General features: G+C 28.4%; 1 protein-coding gene across 2 annotated transcripts in view; it reads left to right on the forward strand.

The window, feature by feature from the left end:
- The first annotated feature begins 267 nt into the window (after window positions 1-267).
- Window positions 268-18,715, forward strand: part of LOC107444322 (LIM domain only protein 3) — a 142,715-nt gene continuing 124,267 nt past the window's right edge. The window contains exon 1 of one of the 2 annotated variants that reach the window (XM_021147362.3): window positions 268-444. The gene's annotated coding sequence lies outside the window, so the exon portion shown is untranslated. The remainder of the gene's footprint in view (window positions 445-18,715) is intronic. The other variant, XM_071179014.1, reaches the window with a different exon arrangement.

An 18,715-nucleotide genomic window follows, 5' to 3' on the forward strand; every position in this document is an offset into this window, starting at 1 on the left:
TCTCCGGCGATAACCGAGTTTTTTTTTTCCTGTTCCCGCCGATGGGACAGAAGAGAAAAAAAATATCCGGGAAAAAAGTTGCGCAACATTTCTCCGTCGGAGAAACTCCGAAAAAAAAATCTTACCAAGAATAAAAAAGCAGAAAGCGAATGATAAGAGTCGTCGCTTCCCAAACTAACAACAACAAAGAGGATCTTCCCCGCCCCCTGGAGGGCGCATGCGCCCCACAAAAATCTCTCCATCCCAAAACCGCCCCCTTTTTATTCCAGTTGTTCCGTTTCGTCCGATACCAACAGATGCCATGCGGCACTTGACTTGAGAAGAGGTCTCTATTGTAGCACTTTTCAAATTTTCTCCAACTTTCCCGAAAACCGGACCACGCGGAGAATCCGGGAAAAATCGGAAGAAAAGACGGCGCCTCAATTGACTCTTTATCAGGAAAAGGTAAATGTTTGTTCATTATTATCTGGTTTATTCAAAGCAATGACTGGGTTGTGTTTGATTTGGAGTTGGGCTGATAATAAACCGGATGACAAAACAAACCTGATTAATTACGAACGAAGTTCCTATAGTTTAAACATGTTTAGAAAATGAACTCAGTTTATTGAGTTTGTGATTGGTACTTACAGCAACCACGCGATAACTTGAAATGATTTTGTTGTTTAAAAGATAGAAATTGAAGAATTAGTTTCTTTTTAAATTCTTATCGTTCGAAATCCATTTGTGTCTGGCATCCTTTTGAAGGACTTTTTCAGTCTTTTCATAAAGGGATAAAAGTGTTGGCGAAAGTGTTTAGTTTTTCTTTTAATTTTTTTCTACAGAAAGAAGATAGTTTTATCTACTATGATATACTAATTATATAAATATTTATTTTTTGATTTCGAAACGTGGTGTTTCAAGGGATGGAGCACTCGGTTCCCAATGAGATGACGTGAGTTCGAATCCTGCCTGGTCGATATAAATCCCTCCCCCGGCTTGCACTAACCAGTGTATAGACGTAAATTATCTTCAGTGGTAAACGGAGCATATCGGTTAGGGTCCCCTTGTTGCCAGGCTAATCGTTTGCAGTTTTCGTGGTCTCCCTCCCAACTTAACGCAAATGTGGGTTAGTTCCATCAAAAAGTTTACCATGAAGACAAATTTCTCTCAATACTTGATCCAGGAGTACCAATACTTGATCCAATACTGATCCTCAATACTCATTTTTGATCCCTTGTCTTCTGGATTGAATTCAAAATTGCTAGGCTACGGAATTGAACATCGGTAGTCCTAAATTCAAAATTGGGTCAGCTGTTCAACGATGGTTATAAAATAAAATATTTATATTTGGATTTGAGGTGAAGGCACACCGCTTTCTTTTGATCTCCGAGTTGTGGATTTATGTTCTTTGAGCGTTCGAAACATGTCGACTTTTTCAACATCAATGAAGATTTTCTCTTATCAAATGCACCAAAAAAATATCCACTCAGAATGAATGAAATATGTAATATACCCCTTTTTCTTAGAGGAGTTTATCAAGCATAGATAGATATCTTTTTGTGGCTGCACTGTCATAGGATGACGCAAAAAACTAAATTTATTTTAATCGTAGTTGTACTAATCGTTTGTCATAAGAATATGAAATTGATTTAATTTCAAGTCGATAATTTTTCGAACTTTTATTCGATTTTGAACATACATAGTATACATGCATTGTACAGATATTTTGATGAATTAGAAGATTTTCTTTCCATGATTTTTTTCATTATTAAATTAAATATGTTTAGGAATCAGTTCGCGACATGCAAATAAATGATTTTCATTCTCAAATGAAAGAAGAAAGGAAATATTTCAGTTGGAATTGAGGTGATATTTGGCTGTCTTTAGTTATTTTACTATACATAAAAATCTAATGATGGTGTATCAGTTTTCCACTATTGTCGGTGCATTTTTATTGACCGGAAAGCCACATGGTAGGATCCAGTTTTCCCACATTAATTTTCATATTGGTTTCGATGTCATCAGCATACATTTGATACAAGTCATGAAATTATTTTTTTCCTGTAAATATTTTTGCTTCCCTAATTTAAAGGTATTTACCTGTACTATTAATATTACGTTTTTAATTTGTTTGTTTTTTAAATTCAGACTCAAAGAGGATTGTTTTTATTATTGCTGGACTAAAATATTAAGTTATTTAAATCAGTGACTTATTTATCGTTTTACAATTATTAATTTTAGGTGCAAATTACATTATTATACTATTATGAATGACGGGTAAAGAGATTTGTTAATGATTCAGAACTTTCAACTTCATGCACAAAGTGATGCATGCAAAAATTGTATTTAAAATGCATCCGTCCGTTTGGTAAGTAAAAATATTAAATTAAAGCTGAGAACTCGCCAAATTCGTTCTAACAACATACTTTTAATTTTAAATGTTATTTTAAAAAATGATTACTTAGAAAAATGATTTATGTCCACTCATAGATGTTAGTAGTATCATAAGAGAAATATTTGGACTTGGGAAATGGCGGTCAAGTGTTCTTTTTAGGACATATATTCTCAGTTGAATAATTTCAATTGTTTTATGGCAAGAAACAACAATTATTGCGAAACAATTATCGGACCTCAGTGAACAGGGGGTTAGCCCCTTGTGGTTTAATAAATTTGTTAAATCCAGTCGTCTTGTACTTCTTGTCACTAATATGCAGACTCACTTATTCACCTATAAAATAATGCACCAACTCACTGATTCATCACTTTATTGCAAATAAATGCCTACAAATTAATGGCATGCAAATAATTGACTTTCATTCTTAAATGAGAAAAAGAAATTCAGTATAGATTAATGGGATTGTCAACTAACGCAACTCAAGTTATCTATACCTATAATAAATTAAAGAATTTGTGCATGCGTGTACGTTTGCATTTCGAATTACGGATACAACATTAGCACATAAATTAGAGCATTCAAAGTGAAGCTTAATGAGTTCAATTGTAAATAAATTACACAACCAGATTTTAAATTCATTAATTATATTTTTAATTCAGAGATATTTTAAAGATGGAGTTTTCTTATTGTTTTAGCCGAAGAGATTTTTTTAAAATTAAACAATAGACGATACAGTTTTGTGACATATTTTAAAGACAGTATCAGTAATGTTTGCTTGCTTATAGATATCTCTAATCAGAAAAAAAAGTTGTCTCTCGCTCGTTTTGTAATATTTATTTATTTTTTATTCGTTTTGTCAGATTATTTGAACATGATCGCGGTATAGGTAGATTACGCCACCAAATTAGTATTTCGAAAGTTATTTGAAACCATAAGTCTATTTTACTTAGAGTCGTACTTTTAAAACGTATTACTATCAAACTAAATTATTTGAAATCTACGATAATTGAAACAATAAAAAGTTTTATACTAAAAAGCAAAATTAATGGAGAAACGGTACCATTAATTCGTTGTGAAGAAACGTAAAAAAAACGTCAATGTTATTATTGATGGTAATGATAATTAATTTTGGTAATAGCTAATAATTGAAGTAAAAAATTAGCTAACGTAGAAACAAAGTTAATGGGGAAATGTTTCTAATTCGTTCAGGAGAGCATAAAAATTGACAAATTATTATTGACGTCAATGACGCTTAATTAATTTTCTTACTTTGTATTAACCGAAATATTAATAACCAATGTACTAAAAAACAAAATTAATGGAGCAAATCTACTTATTCGTTATGGATAGCAGTAAAAAGTCGGCGTACTACTTATTATTGACACCAATGATGCTAAATTTTGATAAAATGCACTCTTGGCATTAGGATAATTGGTGCAGATTTAATAGGTACTGAATATACTTTTATATCGAGACAATATATTTGATCAGTAAATTTGGTGCCTACTAAAGCACCTCCAAGACTATTTATTTTTATGACAGATACTGCGGAAATAGGTGTTCTAGAAAAGATATAAGTACAGGAGAGAGTTGCTTGATTGTGGCAAATTTTAAGTATCATGAGTTGCCTCGAGCAACAGCATTATGCCAGATGATACGCAATTTAGTTAAATTGTATTTTATGGGATGAGCTACTAAATAGCGTTTTGTCTAATCTAATAACGTAAAGTCACCTTTAACGATAATGATCAATTAAAAAATCTTTTGCATTATTTTAGCTTTATTATTTGTGTTTTTATTTTTCTTTCAGTTTTGTCCATGATTTTGTAAGTACTGTTTTATTGACTTATTTTATTCACACCCCATTCGAAGAACAAGTATTTAGCTAGTTGTCTAGCAAGTTTGTCAAAGCTATTCGCCTTACACTATTAAGCTGATTCACTTATTCACCTATAAATTAATTCACAGATTCATTGATTCTTCGATTTATTGTTTCGCTAATCTACTAATTTGCCTATTCAATATTACATAAATCCACAGAGTTTAATACATTAATTTATAAATTCCCAGATTCACATACGCTATTTTATTAATTTACCGATTCAAATAAGCTGATTTACTAACTCGTTGTTTTAAATATGTGATTTCACTTTGAAAATAAATATCTTTGAGAGTGGGTTGGGTACTAAAAACTTTCATAACACTTTTAGAATGTGATAATTTTTCTACGTTAGCTATGAGAATGTGATGCAACTATAATAAACTCATAAAGAGAAAACGGTTGTTAAAATGATTCTGTTGAAATTAAGTTGTTAAAATGATAAATAATCTTTAAAATTTAAAAAATTACTCTTAAATTCATGCGAATTTTGAAAAGAGCTTGTTTTCGAAAATTAAGTTTGTCCAAAATGATTCCGAAGTGTTTTGTTTGATTTCTGAAGCTCATTGAATTATATTTAATACTTTTTCCCCATTTAATTACTATTTTGTTTTCCCAGTACATTATGGTAAATTCAAAAATAAGCATAATGTACTGGGTACTAATGTAATTTTTAAAATGCATAAAAACTTAATAGAATTAAAAACCTTGACTCACTGTATGGTACGCTTGGAACAAAAACGAGCAATTTAAAAATTAGTAATTTGAATGATTTTTTTTTTGAAATTTAAAAATTTTTAAATCCATTTTTTCAGCATTTGGTATGCTTGTTAGCGTAAAACTAAAACTAAAGAGCTAAACTTAAAAACTAAAGAGCTTTCGTTAAAGCTATTTTGCCGCATACTTTGTTAAGAAAATGGAAAAATTTATGAACATTATCATCCTATTTTTCTTTCAGAATATACTACGTATATATACCACTATCTCACTAAATAATAAAATAAAAATTTGTGACAAATATTGCATCTCAGAATGCATACTAATATAACTCCTTTTAGTAATTATTAAGGGTCTTCATCAGACAGGACAGATATTTCACGTCATCCTTTTTTGTCTCCGAAAAAAGGGTTAAATAACAATTTATTTTATTGTCATTTTATCATACACAAACAAAACAGTTAAATAACTATAAATAAGATGGTAATCAAACAGTTAATAGTGAAAAAAACCCGTTTATTAACAGCTTCTACCTAATACTGTTAAGCAACCAGAGTTTTATGGCACTAACTAAGCCCGTGCAATGAAGCAACTTAGTTCTTTATAACTGTGTACACATTATAGCCGAGAGGGTTAATCTCTCAGTCTCGTGAGCGACAGAACTGGGGTTCGAGTCCCAACGTTGACACCAAAATGTTTCCTCAATTCCGTTGAACATTTGAAGAGTTTCTAGTGTTCTGCTTTCTAATGTCTATTGCATAACGAAAAGCCTAGCACCTATGTCCAGTTAAATTTCCTTTTTGCGATTTTGAAGCTATGCTAGCTGTAAATTGTTAAAAAAAATCTTCTTTACCGTAAATTTTACGATTAATCAGACGGATAGGCAGCTGCCGGTTATTATACCATAATTTTAGAAAGAAAATTCTAACAGTGTACGGAGAATTCAATGTGCAAAATTTCCTTATTTAGTCAGAAACTAATTTTTATTCCATTTTATTCATTGAGATGTAATTTGCTGAACTGTGTACCGAATTTCAAATTTTGAGGCTGTAAATATTTTTAAAATGTTTTCAAAGAGCTTTTAAAAGTTCAAATTTTAATATTATCTACAAGCTTAAAATTTGAAATTCGATAAAATACACACATTTCAGGGTGTAAAATAAAGTGATAATTTTTCAAAATTCCATCGAATTCCATTTTTATTAACGTGGAATGAAGTAAAATCTCTTTCCTGACTAAACGGGGCTCTTAATATATTCAATATTATTAGTGTAAGCAAATATTTTATTAATATTTTAACAGAGTTCTATAGTGTCTTGTACTTGAACTCTTTAATGATAAAGTGAAAAAAAAGAAAGAAAAAGAAACTTTAAATTATTTTTGCTTTCAATTCTGCCAGATATTTGATTTAGCAGGAATATTTTTAACATTTTACGTTCAAAACATTCATAACAAAATGATGATTTTTTTTTCAAAGTAAATACTTTGATACAGATTAAGAAATGCATTTTGTTACAGAATTTTGTTTAAGTGAAACTTAGGCTGCATTAATTTAAAATGAAAAATATAAATTTTGTTACGTAATAACTTAACGTAACGTTGAAGGTCATTTCACAGTGATTACTTTCGCTAATTTTTTTGACACATATTTTTAGTAAAATATAAATAAATTTAAATACTTTGTCACATTCTTTATTATATATGAGGTAAACAATGATTAAGTAATACAACTGAATCAAAAATGTATAAGCTTACAAAAGTTCATCCTTGAGCTTTTTATTTTAAACACTTCTCAAAAAATTTGCTTGAGAAAGTGGGCACAGCAAAAAATATACCTTTTCATTGTTCAACCCGAATTTAACAACTGAGCCGTGATGCTCAGGGGATAGAGAATTCGCCTTCTAATATGGTGAACATGGTTCGAATGCCAGCGATGGCTGGTCGATACAAATTCCGCATCCGGATCTCACCGACCGCAGCGCTGACGTGAAATATCTTGAGTGGTAGACGGATCATGGGTTAGAGTTCTCTTGCCGTTAGGCTAACAGTGGGAGGTTTTTGTGGTTTTCCCCTCCATGCAACGCAAACGAGAGTTAGCTCTATCAAAAAGTCCTCCATGAAGGCAAATTTCTCCCGATACTTGATCCAGGAGTTCCCTTGTCTTCTGGATTGAGTTCAAAATAAAAGGCTATACGGAGTTGACCATTGGAAGTCGTAAATTCAAAATTGGGTCACCTGTTCAACGATGGTTATAAAATTTAACAACTGAGCCGTGATGGCTCAGGGGATGGAGATTTTGCCTTCCAATAAGATGAGGCAGGTTCGAATCCCTGATGCGGCTGGTCGATAATAATCCCGTACCCGGCTCGCACCGACCACAATGCTAATACGGACGTTAAATTTCCTCAGTGGTAGACGGATCATGGGGTTAAGATTTTCATGGTTTTCCTCTCCATGTAACGCAAATGCGGGGTTTTTTTCCATCGAAATGATCTTCACTATGGCAAAAGATATTCACTATTTCTCTGAAAGCTCGCAGTATGCTTTCTTCTGAAAACTTTTACTGTTCTTTTTTTATTTACTGTGGTCATCAGTTTTTGCATAAAAAAATCTATATTTTTGACATTAAAGAAAGAGAATTTTTAACTTCACAAAAAGACTTTTAATCAATTTTGAATAAAAATGAATTAAAAGATTAAAATGCGTCTTAAAACGTCATGGCTAACTCATGAAAAAGAGCAGATGTCTTAATAATAAATTAAATAATTACTGTATTTTTGAATAACTATTGAAAAATAAATGAATGTAAGATTTGATAGTCTACTATGTACCATAGAATATAGTTTTATAATTTTTTTACTTTTATTTGGAAATGAATTTTTTATTTCCCAAATTTAATAACTTCTCAAATCAATAATACATAGAATAGTTGAAAATAACTGAATGAAACAAAGATAAAATTATTGATTTTTAAGTAATAATGCTGAGATTTTTATTGCGATGATAATTCAAAAATTAAAAAACACATTGAAACTTTGCACTTAATTATTTATTTTAATTATCAATATAAGTTTAGGCAATACAAGGTAATGAAGTAAAAAAAAAATAAAATCATGAGAACTAAATCGTGATAAAAAAAGCAGAAAAATTCTTTTAGAACTTAAACTACGTATACAATATTAGGAGCCTCTCCATAGGGAATTAAATTTCATTGGATTAAACTTTAAAAAAGAAACTAAACTTATTGCATTATATAAGTTTTACAAACATTTTATAAAAGTCAGGTTTTAGAAAATCGTTTTCATTTATCTTCGTAATTATTTGCGCAAGAACAAACTACTGTTTATCTTCGTATAATTGTTTGCAAATAACTTAAAGAGACGGAAAGGAAATTTATTTATCTAAAAAGGTGCAAAGTTTTTGAACCGACAGATATTTCTTTTACAGACGAGAGTCATTTGCATATATGGCAACGTTACTTTTAAAAAGTAACGAGTAAAAGTACAAGTATTTTTAAAAAAAGTAACGAGTAAAAAGTAAAAAGTTCTTATTTTAAGAAGTAACGAGTAAAAAGTACAAGTAAAAGTACAAGTACTAAACAAAAAAAGTAACGATTTAAAAGTACATTTCTAGGAAATCGAAAATTCAAAGTAACCTAAAATTTTATTGAATAATATTCTTATGTTCTTTAATGTTTTTGCAAAATTGTTGTTATTTATTTAATTATTTTTAATTTTGAAAGTTATGGATATTAATTTATTTTTAAATTCGGAAGAATATTATAATATAATTTTATAATATAATCGTATAATATAATTTTAAAATCAAATATAATTTTAATATCAAACTTTTTATGGATTTGCACGAAAAAGAAATTTTATCTATTGATTTTAATTTTTAGTTTATTATTTTTATTTATTTAAATTACCATTGATTTAAAATTGTTTTACTCTTTAGAAACGCGTTTTAAAAGCACAAACATAAACAAAGCAAACACGGGGTTTCAGATAGCTTTGTGATCTTTGAGCTAGTAAAAAATAATTGAATGTGCAGTATAAGTTGAAACAGAAGGTATTTAAACACGAAGTTAGCTGTGAATGCATATATATTGCACATTAATTTTATAAATTAAAAAAACATAAGCATTTTTTTTAAATTTAATTTTTTGTTTTTTTAGAAAGCTTACCGAGTTTTAGAAAAAAGTAACGATTTCATTCGATATTTCCGTTACAAATACTTGTACTTTTTCCCTAAAAAAGTAACGAAAGTACAAGTAAAAGTACTAAATTTAAAAAGTAACGAAGTACAAGTAAAAGTACGTACTTTTTACTTGTACCGGCGGTACAAGTAACGAAAGTAAAAGTACTGCCATATATGGTCATTTGTAGTGTTATCTGAGTAATGTGATTCAAAACAAACTCTTAAATCAGTGAGTTTATTTGCTTAAGAATTGAAATAACATTCATGTTATCATTCAAACTCTTACAAGCAGTTGCGTTTTCATTGTAAGGAAGTGAGAGTAAATTTAATTATAAGACACAATTGCGAATTACAATTGGATATTGGATATTGCTCGGTTATAACGAGTACGATGGGACTGGAATATTTGTTCGTTATAAACGAGTACTGGTAAAACACGGGTCCATGAAAAAAAATCATACTTACTAAATCATAAATATAGTTCTTATTTTCTAATTTTATTTATCTTTTTATTTCTGTTCAGCGCAAAAGACAGTAGTTTAATTGTTTTGAACTGTTTTGCCTCATTGCTATGTTATTGTTTTTCAGACTTAAAAACATCGTCGATATCAAAAAAGAATTTCGTGGCCTGAAAGACATCAGAACGGAATTGTTCCAAGAAAGCTTAGTTTAATAGTATTTGGTGAAATTAATCCCAGAAATATTATTTTTTCTCGTTAAAAGTGATCTAGGCTGCAATAGACCTAATATTGTACCAATTATTATTTCCGTTTTTCTCGTTAAATCCGGGTCCTGTTTAAATCAGGGCTTGTTATAAGTGAATTGTAATTAAAACAAAATTTAAAAGCGAAATGATACGTTTGATTTCTGCAATATTTCATAATACTTTTTTACTATTATTAAAATATTAATTATTATTGAATACCATGACATAATATTTTTAACATTTATTCTTTGCCTTTTTTAAATAACTTTTGTTTTAAAAATTTCTTGCAACTTTATTTATTATTAAAAATTCAAATTCAAAAATATGTTAAAAATAGCTTTTAAAAGCTACTTAATTTAACTTAATTGCGAATTACGCTCTTAAATTAAAAGTGTACTTAAGTTATTTGATATATAAATTATGTACATTGAATTATATGCTTTCTTAAAGTTTAATTATAAAATTCATAAAATTTAACTTAAAATCTCATGAGTTTAGTTATGTCTTATGCTTAAATATGTTGATGAAAAATTAAATAACTTTTCTAAAAAAGGAAATACTTTATGAAAATAATAAATTTAAAATGCTCTAGGATTTTATTGTTAATTATTTTCTCAGTCCATATGGTTTCCATCTTGTTAATTATATCCTAAATTTGTCTGCAACTGCAAAATGTAAAAAAGTTTTCAAAAGTGCTAAAATTCTTCTAACTATTTTAAATAAGTTTAGCCTGTACGTATATTAACTGAAAACTAATTCGTGAATAAATATTTTAAATTCAAATTTTTTCTTTTTGTATTTTATTTACAAAAAAATAGATAACAATAAAAACGGAGATTATGAATAAAATAATAAAGAAAAAAAATTTTTTTCCGTAGTAAATGTTTTATGTCATAAATTTTTTAGTTTTTGTAAAGATTATGATAAGTCAAAAGTTAAAGTTAAAACAAAAATAATTATTTGTTTGCTCCTTCGACTTCGTTAGAATTCAAAAACAGCTTATTTTAACAAGAGTTTTCATTAAATTCAAAATAAAAATTACTTAAAACAAAATAAAGCTTCAAATAATGTTTTATTAGTTATAAAAAATTAGTAAGCATTAAAAAAACAGATTAGATTTCTTCTGTAAGAAACTAAAAAAAGTAAAAATCTCATAATTTCTTTTGTTCAAAACTCACATTTTTAGCATTCTTTGATGAGTTTATTCTGCAGGAAAATTTCGGTTATTAAAAACTTTTAAGAATAAACTAGTTCTTTGTTAATTGTACCAGAAAAAATTAAATTTTTTGAATTTGAAAGGAAATATTATACTTCTTATGTTTTTATTCTCATCCTTAAAATTTGTAAAAATAGAAATTTCGGAAAACAGGTTAGTATTTTTGATTTAAAATTAGAAAAAAAAATCAAATTTTTCATTAATTTTGAAAATGTTGCTCATATAGATAAAAGCTATTTCTTTATAAATTCATATTAAGCTTGAAATTATAAATATTACTTACATAAGTAATTTTAAATATTAAATTTAAATAATTTAATTGATTTCTAACTGCCTCATCAATTAAAAAAATCGTTTCAGAGAAATATTAATTTTGACAATATTTTTGCTTTCATTTATTTTTTTTATAGAATTTTTTATTATTTGTAACATTTCCAATGTTACAAAAAATGTTAGAATGCAAAGCCTAATTTTGTGTTAAAAATTTTCATGACGAATTAAAGAAATTTACAATTGGTGCCACAATATTATTGAGAAAGTGTGATTCATGATGTAATTTTTTGAAAATGTTGATAATTTAAAAAAAAAATATTAAGAAAATAGATAAAAGTATCTTTTACAGTTTAAATTCCTCATTGGTCTAAAAACTTAGTGTAATATTCATCACATTACCATTTATCACAATTTTCCTCTTCCGCATTTTTAGCGCAATTTACTTTAAATCACAAAAACAGAGGTTGAAATTTAAAATCTAGTTTAATGATTAGTGTTTTGATTGTTCTTTCATTTTTTGCATAGTTAAACAATGCTTAATTAAGCAAAATGGTCTTTAAATAAACGTATCAGCGAAACTTGATGTCTTCTTTAGAGGGAAACTTTTTTAGAACCATATTTAAATCTCTTAAATAATCCTCGATTCATGATGAATTCATGTTTTCAATTGTCAGGAAAATAAATAATTAGATTTTTTTTAAATAAAATATCACAAACAAACAGCGAAATTTATTTGATTAGAAGATTGTGTATTAGAATGATTTATTAAATATCATAAATGGAATAAATCTATTACGTAAAAAAAATTCCCATATTGCAATGTTTTATCGAAACACGATAAAAGAAGTCCATTTATATTTGTAAAATTTTTTTAACAATATTTTTAACGTAGAAAATATGCACTGCTGGATTGAAGAAAACTATTGCTCACTAGCGTCCTTTTTTACTTAAAAAGTAATTTCTTTAACAAAAAATTATTTTTAAAATAGCAAAATATCTGAAAAAATTCCCCTAAACTGCTTCAAATATACAATGAGACGAGATATATTTCATTTCATAAACAATTAAATAAGATGATTAAATTTTCAGGATTATTAGAATTATGGAAAAAAAATTACATTAATAACGTCGATCAAGTCATCTGTGAAACCGCAAGTTTAATTCAAAATTTTACGCATAAAAATATGAGCTAGCAATAAAAAGCAAAATGTTTAGTAAAAGACATTAAAAATGGCTAAACATTTTCGTCTCTCCACAAGTTTAACGACAAAAACTTTGTACCGTTTAGATGCCATCAATAAATACGGCATAAAAGACCCAAACTGAAAAAAAAAAACGAAAAGAACCAAACGAAAAAAAAGCAAAGATCGCTCGCGGTAAATATAAAGATATTTCGGAAAGATTTCTAAAAGATAAATGATAGGAACTATCAGAAAGTGCAAAAGAGGCCACACTAACGTCTATATTTGTCCCTCTAGATAGACGAAGGAAAAAATAAATAAAAGAAAGTTAGCTACACAGGTAAAGGAGAGAGACAAGCAAAATAAATGGATGTCCAAATGCGCAAATCGATATAGAAAATAAGAAGTTATTTTTTTTCTTCTTCTTTTTACTCTCATCTTCCAAAGTTTTTATGTCTTTCTGATGTGAGTTGGGATCATACCAGATGTTCTTTCTACCAAGAAACTTTAAAGACATTTCTTAGGGAAAAGTTGCCTTCACCAATATAAATAGGTATGAATATGTATATACGTTCTCCCGCTTTTGGGATTGGGAAAGGGTGTGAGGAGCTTTAGATAGGTGGGAGAAAGGGGGGTCTCAGGGTAAATGTGCGTCAAGTTAGGGTGGGTGGGGAATATGAGGAAAAATGAGCCTCTCAGTTCTCTTTCTCGTACTATTTTATTTTGAGATACCTCTTCATGCTGAATGCAGATAATGTTGTCGGAAAGTTTTGCGTTGAGATTTCAAAACAAATTTGAATATCGAATCCTTCTTCAAAACTTTTTTCACAATTTTCAATGGCACTATGAAGACGGTTAATTTGCGCAAAAGTAAAAACCCGTAAAGTCAGTGATAGGTAGTTCAAAAAGAAAGGATATTTATGAATTAAATACAATTGAAAATCCGATGGAATTAAAGTTCTAAATAAAAGTTTAGTGGAGTAATTTTTGAGTAAATTAGCTTGAGAGTTTATTCATTGAAAATTAAAGATTAAGTCTGGTCTTTATTTTTTAAACAAAAACATACAATTGGCGAGAATCCTTAATTGTCATTTAAGGTATTCGACTAGTTTCGACAACTTCTTTTTTGAATTATTAATAAGAAGTTTAAGAACTAGTTTGTTTTATTTATTAAGTGTGAAAACTTATAAAACTAGCAAAAAAGTGTTTAGATTATGATTTTTTTTTAAATGGCCATTTTTACTTAAAATAATGTTTTATTTGCATGTACGCTAAACACTGTAAAAAAATGTTATAGTTTAAGACAAAAAATCCTTTGAGAAATTTATTTAGAAAGCTATCACGTATGCTTTGATGTATTATCCCCAGAGCAAGTGCATATGCTGAGTTAGGGATCAATGATGTTAAAAAACCAAATTTTTTAAAATTTCAGAGCTTGTGTTTGCGAAAAAGCATGCATAAAAAATAAAATTCTGCTTTTCCCTCTTATTCTATAATTCAAAACATGCGTGCTATAATTATAAACATTCGTGAAAAATTGTAGACAATTAATATCGTGTTTAAGGTAGTGTAAAATGTGAAAAAAATATAATTTCGAGATAAACACATTAAAAACTTAAAATATTTAGTCTATCCACTGTTATCGTTTTGTGCAAAGACTGTTATAACTTTGTAAATAATTAGAATACAAGCAAAAGTAAATTTTTTTAAAGAAAGGTAAAAGATATTTCACTAGTCTGATGCCTTAAACCAGATTGTCTTTCACTCCCAAAAACTTCAATAGAATTTCAAATTCTTGGATTTTAGTGAATTGGTATCATACGTAATAATTTAATATATTTCATATGATCTGAAATAGCTCGTTTGGAATTATCATTTAAGTATTTATTTTTAAAAAATATGGTAATTCAAGTAACCCCAGAAAAAAAAGCATTTTCATAGATTCTCGTTAGAAATTCTCATCATCTGATAATAAAACTTTGTTTAAAATATTCTCAGCTTAACGTTTACATACTTGGGGTGCTAATTCAAGCTACAAAAAAATTTTCAAGAGTTAAAAGCTGATTGTTTTTGCTAATTGTAGTTTCGATCTATTTCACTTCAACTGGGTTTGCACTGTTATCTGCAGAATAAAAATATTTAGCAAATACTAAAACTACGATCTTTGTCTTTGAAAGTTCAGATTTTTAAAAATAATGTCACTTTTAGGACCTTCAATCATAGGTTCTTAAATTTGTGAATAAATTTTTAAGGTAATATAATCTTTTAAGTGTTAAATAAGAAATAAGTAGTTGTCAACTATAACTGATAATAAACTATCGCATAGTTTAGACATTACGTACCTTTCTTCAACAATTTATGTTAGTACATATTATTTTGTTTAAAGAGTGTCAGTTTATTACATATCTTGTGTTTAAGTTAATAATAAAAACATATACTGTTGAGAGTTGAAAATGTTAAATTTGTATTGCTATAAAAATGTATTCAATTTTTAACGCAAACACGTTGTAGAAAAACTACTTTTACTGTAAAGAATGAAAATTGATATACTCAATCATTTTCCATAACTTTTATACATATTTCAATGAGGTTAAATATATATATATATAATTAAAGAAAAAGTAAAAAAAAGCATAATTTGAAAGTAAATATATGTAAATTGCTATTAAATAAGTAAGTAAGTAAATATTAAGTAAGAAAATAGATTACAGAATATCAATGTTTTGTAAATTTTGGAAAATTTCTTACTCAATATTCGAAATGTTTTATTCTTAAAACATAAATCTTTGGAGAAAATAAGGCTTGTTGAATTACCGTACTGTATTGTAAGGACTTTTCGGATAAAAAAAACCATCATTCTAATTAACAGGATCAAATATAGGGTAATTAAGCCATTCTTTCGTTAATTTTTCCTTTCATATTGTACAGGTGCACCGGAAATTTTTAAAACTGTAGTTCTTATTACCACACATCTAATAACCAATACAAAACTGAAAACTAAGTCATTTAAATAAATGGTTTTCATTATATGCTCTAAGATATGAAAAAATTACCATATTTCACCACAATTACCAAATTTTATCATATTGTATAGAACCATATTTAATTGTTATTTTTTAATTTACTTTTATTGTTAATTAACAAAAGCATTTCCAACGCGCTTTTATAAAAATTCCCGAGCTTTTTGGTGTTCTCAATGAGACAGAATCACGCTAAATATTACCATATTCCGTTTGTTATGGCCAAACAGTTTTTCTCAGTGTACTTTTGATCACTTTGTCATATTAAGTATGCGCATTGTTACCATAGTGGTCGGAATTAATTTTTGCTGGATGAACATAATATGCGAAATAATGGAGAAAAATAATATTTTTTTAAAAAAATTATAATTCTCCAATATTTACATCTGATCTGTAAAAGAGTATTTACTATGTATCATCAAAATCTATTGATTTAACAGAGCATTATTATTCTATACTGTAAGATTTGGTTCTTTTCTGTGGTGGTTCATAAGAGGTATATGACAGGGAACGTTTTCAGAAGTTTTATAGTAAAAATTATTTCAGTCCAGTTTGTCAAAATTATTTGTATTATTATTTTGTAAAATTGAAACAGTACTTGTAGATGTAGTCCGATTTCCTGTCAGTGAATTCGTCGTTTTCAACCCGGAACATGAATTTTGTAAAATTTACAATTAAATTATTTTTAAAACATGTTAAAAATTGAGGTTTAACTGGAGTAAGAACCATTAAGTACATTTGCCGGGATACCCTGGTTGGTAAAAAACTTGGCTCATATTCGTGAGATTGTAAGTTTGAATCCTGCCGGCCGAATAATCTCCGTGTCATAAATGGAGCGCGTTTAACTTATCGGGACCACAAAGTCCTCCAAATTTCCATATCAAATCGATACATCTGGCGTACTAACTGAAGATCGATCTTTCATTGGTTCAGGTCAAAATAACGATCTGTAAATGAATGAATGAATGAATGGAATGTGTAAGGGTCCTTCCTGTAAAACGGGCAGTGAGGTCTGTGGGGCTTAAGTTGTATTCTTGGCCATAGATGGCGCCACTTACTCAGCCTTAAAATCGCTTGGATTTCCATAGCAAGTTTGCTGGTAGTAGCATTAGTAACAACAACGACACTCGCTTAAAAAATAATAAAAACAAATATTTTTTCATGTTCCTTAAAAAAAAATTTAAAAAGTTGTTAATTATGTAAGATTTTAATTTTCAAAGAGTTTATTTTAGTGTGTTGTGACTGGTTTTAGAATAAATTGATTTTACTGACTTTTTTTAATTTCAGTAAAAATTGCATTTTTTTTTATTTGGAGAAAATAATGAGTAAAATTGTGAATTTAACACACTATAGCCACAGGAGCAATACACGAATCTGAAACATAACAAAAAAAATGCGAAAAGTATAAGCGCTTTTGAGGTTAACAAACCTTACGTCTTTTTTTCTAGATATCTGTTAACTTATATGTTTACTCTTTAAAATCGTTTACTTACATGAATTCGCAATGGAAGTTGAACACTTTCATGTAAAGTAAGTTTCCATTTTCATGCATAAAAACAAGTTAGTTTACAGAATATCTTAAATAATTAAAAAAAAATAGTAAATTAAAAAAAAATCTCTTATTTTGAACAACGTAGCATATTGTTATTAATTTATATTTTGCATTTAAAACCTTTCATAATTTGACAAAAAAAAAGTCTCAAGTGTATACTAAATATATTAAAAGGCTTTGATGTCATAATAAAATTTCATTACATAGTTGATTTTCTAAGAATTTTAAATCATTTCCGTTATCAGAAATATCCAAACATCTAAAATGTACGTGACGCATAGAACAAAGTTTACATCCCTAATCTTCGAATCGTAACCCGAAATCCTTAAAGTTTCAAGGAACATTTGAAAACTCAAATTAGCTTTTAGTTTGGGAGAGTCCAACACTTATGTCCTTCCATGAGGGTCATTTTCCTTGTCTGAAAACTTTCCAACACATTTCCCAGCTCCAGGCCACCGAGCCTCTTAATTAATATAAATTGTGGGGGTAGCTCTAGTCGAGGTTCGTGTTTAGGAACTTGTACGTAACTGCAATTTCTTGAGTTGAACACCCCTTGCTAAAGATGTAATAATCTGTGTTCTTTAAGTGTATCATAAGCACGTTCGAAACATTTGGTCCACAGTTTTTCGAAAGTTCTCGAAAAGTATTCTGAAGTTCAATCAAAGTATAGTGTTATTCGTTTTTGTTTCATTCTTGTTATGTTGACGGCAAGTCGCTTATGAATTGATGGTGTGGCATCTTCAACTTATATAAGATTGCTTAAATGGTAGAGATAAATATTATTAAATATGAAATTAACTTTGGAATTTAATGTAGCATTCTATACAACGTTGCATCATAACTTTGAGAGTGATGCACGAAAATTCCTAAAAATTTAAAATTCGGAAATCATACCTTATGCTATAGGTTTGCCAAAAAAGCAATTCTGTTTGTTAGTGTAAAATAAAACTCAAATATTTTTACATAGAAAATTAACTTTAATGAGTTGAATATTTTCCGCACTGTAAAAAATTGCGGTAAGCAGTATTTGCACTCAGGTATACTATTAACCGTAAAATCCATTTTTATCCTAAAAGTTTATAGGACAAAAAATCTAGTACACCGTAATTTTTCGTGTAATATTTACTTTGCAATAATTACTGGAAAATCATTGTAATTAAATAAATATTACTGTAAAAATTAAGATATGAAATTTTACTCTAAAAATGTATGTAACGAATGTTGCACTCTTGGTACCGGTACTTTTTTCCGTAATTCAATCTGGAATTTCTTATAGTACATGGAATTTTAATTTATATCTGGTAGCTTTATGATCCTGGTCTTGTAGTACGTTTGGTGCTAACCAGCAGAAAAGACAACCTAGTGTGATTAGAGGTTATTGTTGAAACTTTCACAATTTAAAAAGGTTTGTAAATTTCAAAATGCATGATAGTCCATTAATTCAAAGTATAAGTAGATGGGAGATTGTAGCATCACTTCTCAACGAAGCTTCAATAATTTCTTACTTGTTGCCAGAGGTGTGTGATTAAACCTGAAAACAACTACTCACCACTCGCCACGTGACTAGTCAATGGAAAAAAGTGGCGACTTAAATTAA

This window comes from Parasteatoda tepidariorum, chromosome 3 (genome assembly GCF_043381705.1).
Source record: "Parasteatoda tepidariorum isolate YZ-2023 chromosome 3, CAS_Ptep_4.0, whole genome shotgun sequence".
NCBI lineage: Eukaryota > Metazoa > Arthropoda > Arachnida > Araneae > Theridiidae > Parasteatoda > Parasteatoda tepidariorum.